This window comes from Hypanus sabinus, chromosome 1, assembly GCF_030144855.1.
Source record: "Hypanus sabinus isolate sHypSab1 chromosome 1, sHypSab1.hap1, whole genome shotgun sequence".
Classification (NCBI taxonomy): domain Eukaryota; kingdom Metazoa; phylum Chordata; class Chondrichthyes; order Myliobatiformes; family Dasyatidae; genus Hypanus; species Hypanus sabinus.
In genome coordinates this window covers 75,969,982-75,982,930 of record NC_082706.1, presented here as the reverse complement: position 1 = coordinate 75,982,930, position 12,949 = coordinate 75,969,982, and positions in this window count along the sequence as shown.

Genomic DNA, 12,949 nt, shown 5'->3' with positions numbered 1-12,949 from the left:
CTTTCATTCTTCTATGCTCCAAAGAGAAAAGTCCCAGCTCTGCTAACCTTGCTTCATATGACTTGTTCTCCAAACCAGGCAACATCCTGGTAAATCTCCTCTGCACTCTCTCTATAGCTTCCACATCCTTCCTATAATGAGGTGACCAGAATTGAACACAATACTCTAAGTGCGGTCTCACCAGAGATTTGTTGAGTTGCAACATGACCTCTCTACTTTTGAACTCAATTCCCATGTTAATGAACCCTAGCATCCCATAGGCCTTCTTAACTACCCTATCAACCTCTGCAGCGACCTTGAGGGATGTATGGATTTGAACCCCAAGATCCCTTTGATCATCCATACTCTTAAGTAATTGACCATTAATCCTGTACTCAGTCTTCTGGTTTGTCCTTCCAAAATGCATCACCTCACACTTGTCCGGATTGAACTCCAGCAGCCATTTTTCTGCCCAACTCTGCAGCCTGTCTATATCCTCTTGTAACCTTCAACCACCTACAGCTCCATCCACAATTCCTCCAATCTTCGTGTCATCTGCAAACTTACCCACCCATCCTTCTGCCTCTACATCCAGGTCATTTATTAAAATCACAAATAGCAGGAGTCACAGAACAGATCCCTGCGGCACTCCACTAGTCACTGACCTCCAGGCAGAATACTTTCCTTCCACAACTACCTCTGCTTTCTTCCTTTAAGCCAATTTTTTATCCAAACAGCCAAGGTTCCACTTATCCCATGCCTCATGACTTTCTGGATGAGTCTCTCATGAGGGACCTTGTCAAATGCTTTGCAAATGTCCATGTAGACCACATCCACTACCCTACCCTCATCAATTTCTTTTGTAACCTCTTCAAAAATCTCAATCAGGCTCGTGAGGCACGATCTTCCCTTCACAAAGCTATGTTGACTATCCATGAGTAGACTGTACTTCTCCAAATGCTCGTAGATCCTATCCTTAAGAATCCTTTCCAGTAGTTTGCATACCACTGACGTAAGACTCACTGATCTATAGTTTCCAGGTTTCTCCCTATTACCTTTTTTAAACAAGGGAACTACATTAGCCATTCTCCAGTCCTCCGGCACTTCCCCTGTAGTCAAAGAGGATTCAAAGATCATGGCTAATGCTCCTGTGATCTCTTCTCTCAATTCCCACAACAACCTAGGGTGTATCATATCCGGCCCTGGGGATTTATCAATATTAATGTTTTTAAGAAGATCCAGCACTTCTTCTTCCTTAATCTCCACGTTGTCCAGCACACAGGCCTGCTCTACTTCGACCTCATCCTGATCAATATCTTTTTCACTTGTGAATACTGAAGCAAAGTATTCATTTAGGACCTCCCCAGCCTCCTCCGCCTCCAGGCACATGTTGCCCACTTTATCCTTTAGCGGTCCCACCTTCATTCTCGTCATCCTCCTATTCTTTACATACACATGGAACGCCTTGGGGGTTCTCCTTAATCCTACATGCCAAGGCCTTCTCATGCCCCCTTCGAGCTCTCCTAAGTCCTTTGTTTAGCTCCTTCCTGGCTGCCCTAGATTTCTCATAAGCCCCTCCTACTTCCTGCTTCTTATGTCTAACATATGCTTCCTTTTTCCTCTTGACGAGTTGCCTCACATGTTTCGTCAGCCACGGTTCCCTTTTCCTACCATTTTTTCCTTGCCTCAGTGGGACAAACCTATCCTGAACCCAGCTCAAGTGGTTTTCCTGAATTCTTGTTTTAAGCTTTTATCTTATTGCTTATTAGGAATTTATTTACCCCAATCTTACAAACTTTCAAAAGCAGCTTCCAAGGCCCAAAGAGGAAACGATCTCTAAAAGAAATCAAAATCAGAATCATATCCCTGGCATATGTTATGAAATCTGTTGTTATGCAGCAGCAGTTTTATGTAATACATAATAATAAAACTGTGAATTTCTTTTTTATATATATATATATATATATATATAGAGAGAGAGAGAGAGAGAGAGAGAGAGAGATAGATAGGTATTAAAAAGTTAAATTAAGTAAATTGTGCAAAGAAGTAAAAAAAAAGTAGTGAGGTAGTAGTGGGTTCAATGTCCATTCAGAAATCAGAAACTCCAGAGAGAAATCTTCAAATCATCTCTCTCTTGGATGGATAATAATCAATAGACAGTAGGTGCAGGAGTAGGCCATTCGGCCCTTCTAGCCAGCACCGTTATTCACTTTGATCATGACTGATCATACACAATCAGTACCCCGTTCCTGCCCTCTCCCCATATCCCTTGACCCCGCTATCTATAAGAGCTCTATCTAACTCTGTCTTGAATGCATCCAGAGACTTGGCCTCCACTGCCTTCTGGGGCAGAGCATTCTGCATATCCACCACTCTCTGGGTGAAAAAGTTTTTCCACATCTCTGTTCTAAATGGCCTACCTCTTATTCTTAAACTGTGGCCTCTAGCTCTGGACTCACCCATCAGCGGGAACATGCTTCCTGCCTTCAGCGTGTCCAATCCCTTAATAATCTTATATGTCTCAATCAGATCCCCTCGCGTCCTTCTAAATTCCAGTGCATACAAGCCCAGTCGCTCCAATCTTTCAACATATGACAGTCCTGCCATTCTGGGAATTAACCTTGTGAACCTACGCTGCACTCCCTCAATAGCAAGAATGTCCTTCCTCAAATTTGGAGACCAAAACTGCACACAATACTCCAGGTGGGGTCTCACCAGGGCCCTGTACAGCTGCAGAAGGACCTCCTTACTCCTATACTCAATTCCTCTTGTTATAAAGGCTAGCATGCCATTAGCCTTCTTCACTGCCTGCTGTACCTGCATGCTTGCTTTCATTGACTGACGTACAAGAACACCTAGATCTCGTTCTGCTTCCCCTTTTCCTAACTTGACTCCATTTAGATAGTAATCTGCCTTCCTGTTCTTGCCACCAAAGTGGATAACCTCACATTAAACTGCATCTGCCATACATTTGCCCACTCACCCAACCTGTCCAAGTCACCCTGCATTCTCATATCTTCCTGATATTTCACACTGCCACCCAGCTTTGAGTCATCAGCAAATTTGCTAATGTTACTTTTAATCCCTTCATCTAAATCATTAATGTATATTGTAAACAGCTGCGGTCCCAGCACCGAACCTTGCGGTACCCCACTGGTCACAGCCTGCCATTCCAAAAGGGACCCGTTAATCACTACTCTTTGTTTCCTGTCAGCCAGCCAATTTTCAATCCATGTCAGTACTCTGCCCCCAATACCATGTGCCCTAATTTTGCCCACTAATCTCCTATGTAGGACTTCTTCAAAAGCTTTCTGGAAGACCAGGTACACTACATCCACTGGCTCTCCCTTGTCCATTTTCATAGTTACATCCTCATGATTAGTCAAGCATGATTTTCCCTTCATAAATCCATGCTGAGTTGGACTGATCCTTCTACTGCTATCCAAATGTGTCGTAATTTCATCTTTTATAATTGACTCCAGCATTTTTCCCTACTACTGACGTCAGGCTAACCGGTCTATAATTCCCTGTTTTCTCTCTCCCTCCTTTCTTGAAAAGTGGGACAACATAGCCACCCTTCAATCAGCAGGAACTGTTCCTGAATCTATAGAACATTGGAAAATGATTACCAATGCGTCCACGATTTCTAGAGCTACCTCTTTAAGTACCCTGGGATGCAGACCATCAGGTCCCGGGGACTTATCAGCTTTCAGATTCAACAGTCTATCCAACACCATTTCTTGCCTAATATAAATTTCCTTCAGTTCATCCTTTACCCTAGTTCCTTTGACCACTATACATCTGGGAGATTGTTTGTGTCTTCCCTAGTGAAGACAGATCCAAAGTACTTGTTCAACTCATCTGCCATTTCCTTGTTCCCCATAATAAATTCACCCGTTTCTGTCTTCAATGGTCCAATAACCTTTTTTAAAACTGTGATTACTACTTCTAGATTCTCTTCCTGAAGAAAAAATATCTATCCTGTCAAAACTGCTTAGGATCTTATATTTTTCAGTCACCCCCTTTCACTCTTCTGAACTCCAGGCAGATGCAAGACTTAGCTTATCCAGCCTTTCCTCATAAGATAATACACCTCTTCTATGTATTATTTGGGTAAATCATTTCCCAGCTGACTCAAATGCATTACATACTTACACATGGTTACTTCAGATGGGATCTCATCAATGAAGCAGACCCTTGGAATTTTTAAATTCCACTCTTGTAGCAATGAACCACATTCCGATAGCCTTCCAAATTATGTGCGATGTATTTGTGTTAGGCTTTTGCTCACCAGATCCCTGACAGACCAAGAGTTATGCAATCTCTTAGCATTTAGACAAATTGTTTATTTCAATATGTATAATTTCACATTTTCTCACATTATATTGCATTTACTAGATTTTTTTGGTCACTCTCTTAAAACAAACTGTCCTGTTGTGACTTGATTACAACATACTTTCCCATCGGCAAATTTAGCAACCATGCCTCTCAGATGTCTTTAGGTGTCTTCAGCTTAGTCATTTATATAAATGTTAAAATATTGAAGTGCAGCACTGATTCCTGTAGCACCCCACTTGGCAAATCTTGCCAAACAGAAAATGACTGAAAATGCTTACTGTCTCCTGTTACCATCCACTCTTCTCCCCATGGCAATGTATCCCCTTCTGCACCTTAAATTTAGATGTAACACAATAACCTTTCATATGAACCCCTTTTTAGGTTACTTTTGGAAAGCTTATGGACACCTACAAATTTGCCTTTATTCGTAGCATATACTCTCTTCAAAAGACAATAATAAACGTAATTTTCCTTTCACAAAGCCACATTGACTTTGTCTGTTAGCTGGTCTTCTATTTCTTGTATTTTCTTTGTATGTCACGTGTACTGAAACATGCAGTGAGAAGCCTCATTTCCCTTTCCAAGGATGTGCTGGGGGCAACCCACAAGTGGTGCCATGAATCTGGTGCCAACAAAGAATTCCCACAATGTACTAACCATAACCCGTTCATCTTTGGAACGTGTGGGGAAACCAGAGCACCTGGAAGAGACCCACACAATCACAGGGAAAATGCACAGACTTCTCACAGACAGCATCAGGAATTGAACCCTGATCTTGGGCAGTGTGAAGGAATGTACTAACTGCTATGCTACCATGCTATGCTATCATGGGGATTGTTTTCCCCAATAATCTTTGATCTTTGAAAATGGGATACAAGTAGGATTAGCATTAAAATGTGGTTGATGGTCTGCATATACGAGGGGTGATAGATAAGATTGTAGCCTAAGGTAAAAGCAGTCAATTTTAGAAAACCTAGCACACTTATTTTTCAACATAGTCCTGTCCTACATTTACGCACTTAGTCCAGTGGTCATGGAGCATAAGGATCTTGGACTTCCGGAAAGTGTCCACATCATGGGTGATTGATAAGTTTGTGGCCTAAGGTAGAAGGAGGTGAGTTATTAACTTCAAACTTTCTGCATAATCACTCAAAGAGTTGACCTGCATGTGCATGTAACGAGAGCTGAATAACTCATCTCCTTCTACCTTAGGCCACAAACTTAATACTCACCCATGCTGTGGGCACTTTCTGGAGATCCAAGATCCGTAGGCTCCACGTCAGCAGGACTAAATGTGTAGATGTAGGAGGGGACAATGCTATTGTTAATAACCAAATGGCTGTGGAAAAGTTTTAATCCAAAAAGGTAGAAATAGCTGAAAAAAGGTACCAAAAAAACTTAGGATATGCCAGTTTTCTTCTTGACAGAGGGTGCAGTTGGGTTTAATTGACCCTTGGGAGATAGCTCCCATGTTATGCCATTATGCTGTGAACTGAGTTGCCACTGAGGTAACATTGTTCATAATGCTGGAGACTGTAGAAGTCTGCAAATTGCATTACTACATGGGAGACCTGGGTTGGGTTTGTGACAGACTTCCAGATTTCAGTATTTTTTTGCTCCCAAGGCAACTTGTTACATTATACGCAATGCAACAGGCTTTTCTCATAAACTCACATAAGCCAATTCCTCGGAGATTTCTTGCCGGAAATCATCTCCCTAAGATCGTATGACCATAGAGATGTGTGCAACATTCAGCCATTTGGCTCATCCAGTCTACTCCATATTTTATCATGAGTGATCCATTTTCCCTCTCAGCCCCAATTTCCTGCCTTCTCCCCATATCCCTTCATGCCCTGACCAATCAAGAATCTATCAACCACTGCCTTAAATATACATAAAGAATTGGCCGCCACAGCTGCCTGTGACAAAGAATTCTATAGATACACCACTCTCTGACTAAAGAAATTCCTCTTCATCTCTTCTCTAGAAGGATGCCCCTCTATTCTGAGACTATACCCTCTAGTCTTAAACTCTCCCAGCTTTGAAAACATCCACTCCACACTCCACATCCACATTATCAAGGCTTTTTAGGTTTCAGTGAGGTCACCCCTCATTCTTTTATCTTAAGGTCCTAAATCAATTCTGGTTCATTGTAGAACAGCCAAACCAGAGTAGCTGATCACCGAGCCGGCTCAATGACAAACTGCTACTTATAGGCACTCTAGTAACTCCCCCTCCTGTAATCTAGCACCAACCTGATTTTCCCAATCTATCTGCATATTGAAGTCCCCCATGACTATTGTAACATTGCCCTTTTGGCATGTATTTTCTATCTTCTGTTGTACTTGTAGGTCACATCCTTACTACTGTTTGGGGGTCTGTATGCAACTCCCATCAGGGTCTTTTTACCCTTGCCGTTCCTTAGCTCTATCCACAATGATTCGTGTTGGCACATGACCAAGTGGTTAAGGCATTTGTCTAGTGATCTGAAGGTCACTAGTTCAAGCCTTGGCTGAGGCTGCGTGTGTGTCCTTGAGCAAGGACACATTGCTCTGCGACGACACTGGTGCCAAGCTGTATGGGTCCTAATGACCTTCCCTTGGACAACATCGGTGACATGGAGATAGGAGACTTGCAAACTTGGGCAACTGCTGGTCTTCCATAAAAAAAACCTTCCCCAGGCTTGCGCCTTGGAACCTTTCCAAGGCGCAAATCCATGGTCTATCGAGACTAACGGAGGCCTACCTACCTACCACAATGATTCAACAACTTCCAACCCTATGTCACCTCTTTCTAACGATTTGATTTCCAGAAAGCATCTTTCAAGTGGCACTTTGAAGACATTATCAGGTTTTTAAAGCCAAAGGACTTTCACAGAGTTGCCGTGAAAGGGAGAAAGTTACTAGACTTCAGACGGTACATCTGGGAAGCACAGAGAACAATTGGGGAGGAGTAATTGAATGCCTCATTCGTTGTCATTGTCCTGAAGGGAAATATGCAAATATTTTGCGCTTTCTTCTGATAACATAGGGCAAAATGCATTTAGCCTATGCTTATTCAGTCAGATGATTTGGACTCATATGTTCACATAGAGCCTTAGTTCCTTTGAAGTTGCTTTCTTAGTTTGAACATAATCTTTTGCTGCATGAACTGCTTGTCCTTTATCAACTCAAACTGTGACATTGATGCCATGTCCTCTCCAATACAATAGCTGTGCTTTCCACCTACATCCAGTACCTGGGCCTGGGCCTCCATACCTCCTTCTGCAACTGGTCATCAGGAGACCACAGTCAGAGTGGGTTTGAAAAAACATCTCCTATTCACCAATAATCAACACTGGCGCACCTCAAGGCTCCATGCTTAGCCCATTGCTCTACTCTCTTTACACTCATGAATGTGTGGCTAGGTACAACACAAGTATCATTTATAAATTCGCCAATAACACACATTGTTGTTAGCAGGATTTCAGATGGTGATGTGGAAGCATGCAGGGGTCAGATAGGTCAGCTGGCTGAGTGGAGTCACAACAATCTTGCACTCAACATCAGTAAGACCTAGGAACTCATTGTGGACCTCAGGAAGGGGAAGTTAGATGAATACACATCAGTCCTGATCAAGGGGTCAGCAGTGGAAAGGGTGAGCAGTTTCAAGTTCCCATGTGTGAACATCTCCAAAGAACTAACCTGGCCCAGCAGATTGATGCAATTATGAAGAAGGCATGCAGTGACTATATTTCATTTGGAGTTTGAGGAGAATTGCTTTGTCACTGAAGATTCTAGTAAATTTCTACAAATGAACCGAGGGGAGTATTTTGACTGGTTGCATCACTGTCTGGTATGAAGGCTTCAATAACCATCATTGCTAAAAGTTACAAAGGGTTGCAAACGCAGCCAGCATCATCGTGGGAACTAGCCTCAAGCAGCATCTGTGGAAACGAGCAGTCAACGTTTCAGGCCGAGACCCTTCATCAGGACTGAAGGGGGGGACAGGGGCCCTTTAAAGAAGGTGGGAGGAGGGTGGGAAGGAGAAGGCTGGTAGGTGTGAGGTGAAAAACCAGTAAGGGGAAAGATCAAGGGGTGGGGGAGGGGAAGTAGGGAGGGGATAGGCAGGAAGGGTGAAGAAGGGGAAAACACTATGGGTTGTAGAAGGAGGCGGAGCTATGAGGGAGCTGATAGGCAGCTGGAGGAGGAGGCAGAGGGAAACAGGGATGGGGGAAGGGAGGGAGAGGGAATTACCAGAAGTTGGAGAATTCAATGTTCATGCCAAGGAGCTGGAGACTACCCAGACGATATATGAGGTATTGCTCCTCCAACCTGAGTTTGGCCTCATCATGGCAGTAGAGGAGGCCATGTATGGACATATCTGAATAGGAATGTGAAGCAGACTTGAAGTGGGTGGCAACCGGGAGATCCTGTCTGTTGTGGAGGATGGAGCAAGGTGCTCGACAAAGCGATCCCCCAATCTGCGTCAGGTCTCACCGATGTAGAGGAGGCCACACCGGGAGCACCAAATGCAATAGATGACCCCAACAGACTCACAAGTGAAGTGTTGTCTCACCTGGAAGGACTGTTTAGAAAGGGCTCAGTGCTCCCCGTCAGCCAATGTCTCCATTCCTCGAAGGCCCATTTAATGATGAATAGCTCCCAGCCTACTCCTCAATGGTGGTTTGTAAAGTTGAACTTATGTGAAGAAGAAGGCACAAGATTATTTGGTCCTCACTTGGGGATGATGACCCTGGTGCCCAAGTCAGATGCATACATCTCTACCACAAAAGGTCCAGAGGGGTTCGGATGGCAGAGAATGGGAGCAGTGGTGAAGTGTCTCTTGAGCTCCTTAAAAATGTGGTCCACAACTGTAGATCAGGTTATCCATGAGGCAGGTGATTTGTCGGTAGTTCCTGGTGAACTGGTGGTAGAAGTTGGAGAAGCCCATGAATCTCTATAGCTGTTTATGGGAGTGCAGGCAGGACAATTCAACAATGGCACTCACTTCTTCTGGGTCCATGGTTATGCCATAATCTGAGGACATAATCTCAGAAGGAAATGACTGACATTTTTCTGACTTCCAGTACAGTTGGTTTTTGAGGAGACTCCGAAGGACTTAACAGATTGTGAAATACATGGTCTTGGAAGTCCTTGGAGAAGATGAGGATGTTGTTGAGGTAGACAAACACATACCTATGTAACATGACTCAAAGGGTTGCTTTAATGAAGGATTGGAAATTGGCTGGACAATTGGAGAATCTGAATGGCATAACCAAGTATTTGTAGAGGCCAGTGGGTGTTATGAACACTGTCTTCCACTTGGTGGCTGTGGATCAGATTGTAGGCAATCCGTAGATCCTGTTTATTGAAGATCTGGGCCCTGCGGGGTGTTTTGAATGCACTATCTATCAAGAGGAGAGAGTAGTGGTTCTTAACGCTGATTTTGTTGATTCCACGGCAGTCAATCCAGGATCAAAGAACTCCATCATTCTTCTTGACAAAGAGGAATGCTGCACTGGCTGGAGACTGGAATGGTGGAATGAAGCCATGCTGTGGCACTTGGGCAATGAAGGCATTCGTGGCTTGGGTCTCAGGAGGGGAGACAAAGAACAAATGACTTCACGGAGAAGGTCTGGAAATGGCAGAGTGCTGGTTCCCCATTACTGAAAGTGATGGCTAAGTTTCTGCGAGAGTTTAGTGAGGTCGAGAGTTTCATCCGTCTCTATGGACTTACAGGAGGAAGTCAGCTGAGGCTGCAAGCAGGTGGGTTTCCAACTGAGCAGTGATCTGGATGACCAGGTGAAAGGAAGGTCATGAGTGGACAGCCAGGGATAACCCAAAATGATAGGAGTGCTGGATGAGTCGATCAGGAGGTAGTAGATGGACTCACAGTGCTCTCTGATGCTCATGTGCACAGACTGTGTGCACTCTCAGACCATCCCAGACTCTAAGGGATGTTGGTCAAAGGCCCTGATGCAGAGAAGGGGTGAGAGATAGGCTCAATAGGGAGTCCAAGCTGCACACACAGAGCCCAGCCCTGAACATTTCCTACTGCACTGGAGTCCTCCTGTGTGCACAGAGCCATCGGGGTGTGGAGGGAGGGCAGAGAGAATGAGTCAGACTATGGTACTGGAATAAGAGGCCAGGAGAGTTTGCTAGATAGAAGGCTGCTTGTCTTTACCTGGTCATGCCGTTTTCCTGGAAGCAGTGGGTGTTGCGTCTATGTACAACTACATATCAATTAAATAAAAGCACAGATGTGGGAGATAGATTAACTGGTGTATTCACACTGCACCAAGTGAGAGAAAACAATGTACATGCATGGACAACAGCGCATGCGTAGACAACAGATCAATATGTAATGCTAAGGGGAATCATTGCTCTAAAAAAATAGATCCATTCATTACACTTCCTCCCCTTTAGATTAATGCATCATAAAACTGTATACATACAAAACATTCAATTTTGCTTTCATAAACGCATATTCCAAATAAGCATGCTCTCACAATAACAGTCCCTAACTAACTTCACAATTCTAAAGGTTCAGTCTTTTGGGGGACACTCTGTTTCTTTCAGGATAACACCCTGGACCTGTGGACGGGCAAGAGGTTTGGTGGGTGTCTTGTCTAAGAGAACATACTCAGTTTCCGGTGTCATGTTGCTGTCACTGACATGATCAGCACTGAGAAGTAAGTCCAGTGATTGTAATGTGTCTGTCTTGTTGGATGCAGTCAATCAGATGTGTTCTTTGTTTGAGCATCCAGTATCTGGTCCACATGACATCTCCATATCTGATCTCCAACATCCACTGTGTACATCAGTGGTCCAGTTCTTGTAGCTATCCTACTGGGTGTCCACCTATCTTCTTGGTAATCACATGCTAGGACTCCCTGTCCAATCTTGAAGCTCTCCGCTTTGAACTGATTGTTCTGCACTTCCATCGTAGATCTGGTTTTCAGGAGGTCTATGTGAGATCTCAGATTCCTGTTTATGAACAGCTTTGCATGTGTTTGATTTGTCATCGTGTGAACAAAGTTCCAATACACAAAAAGGAAGTTGTCCACGTTGTGCAGTGGAGAAATGACCTCTTTGTCCATCACTTTAATGGACTTCTTGAAGGTTTGAATAAACCTTTCAGCTGCCCATTCATTACTGGGTAGTAAGGAGCTGACTTGAAATGTCTGATGCCATTTTGCTTCATGAACAGTTGGAATTTTTCTGATGTCTATTGTGGTCTGTTTTCACTCACAGTTTGTCCTAGTACACCATTTCTGGTGAAGGTAGTCCTCAGGGCAGAGACAGACTTTGCTGAGGTGGTTGACTTCACTGGTATAGCCTCCTGCCTCTTCAAATGAGCATGCACAACAATCAGAAACATGGAGTCCATAAATTGCCCAACAAAAAAATCAATATATACTCTTTGCCATGGTGAAGATGGCCACTTCCATGGGTGTAACAGTGCCTGAGGGGGTGCATTTTGAATTTTTTTGGCTTCCCAGACAGCTTTTGGCCATGTCTTCAATCAGTTCATCTATACCAGGGGTAGGCAACCTTAAGCACAAATGATTTTCTAACATGCATTATTCATTAATTTGAGGAAAAACATAACTAGATGTATTCAAATTGATAATTCCCATGTTTCAAGTTTTTAATGGCAGTTATCTGGCCCACCGTCCACTCATTAATACACAATCTGGCCCACAGAGGCAAAAAGGTTGCCGATCCCTGATCTATACCCTGCCACCACACATAGCTCTGAGTGTGACTCTTCATCATGAGTGTACCCAGGTGTCCTTCATACAGATTTTCTACCACTCTGTTGTGCAGTTTAGAGGGAACCACAACACGAAATCCACACATCAGCATTCTTTGACATACCGTCAGGTAGTCTTGTCTCGCTGAGAACTCTGGGAACATAGGGTTACCATGAGCTGGCCATCCTTGCATGGTGATTGCATTGAACTTTGACAATGTCAGGTCATCCCTAGTTAACCTTTGTATTTCAGAATTTGTTACCAGCAACTGGTCCACCAATGTGGTATGGAACACTTCTGCCGGCTTTTCTTCTTTAGTTGCTAATAGTGGAAGACATGACAAGCCTTCAGCATTGCTGTGTTGTTTGGTACTCTTGAACTCTATGTCATAAGAGTGGGCACCTAGGAACAGTGCCCAACATTGTAACTGGGTAGTAGTCGTCACTGGAATTCCCTTCCTGGGGTTGAAAATAGACACAAGGGGCTGGTGATCTGTCATGAGAGTAAATGTTTGTTCATAGAGGTAGTGGTGGAGCTTCTTTATTCTATATACTAGACTAAGGGCCTCTCGGTCAATCTGTGTGCTGTTGCATTCTGCACTCATTAGTGATCATGAAGTAAATACAATTGGGTGTTCAGATCCATCTTTTAAAATGTGTGACAAAACAGCTCCAATGCCATAAGGAGACGTACCGCACGTCAGTCTGATGGGCAAGGATGGGTCATAATGGGTAAGCAGTTTATCAGATGTTATTGGTCTCTTTGTTTCCTTGAATACTTTTTCCATCTTTCTGACCATTCCCACTTTGTTCCTGTCTGTAACAGTGTGTTCAATGGATGCAACACTGTAGCAATGTTTCGGAGAAACCGGTGGTAATAGTTTACAAGGCTCAA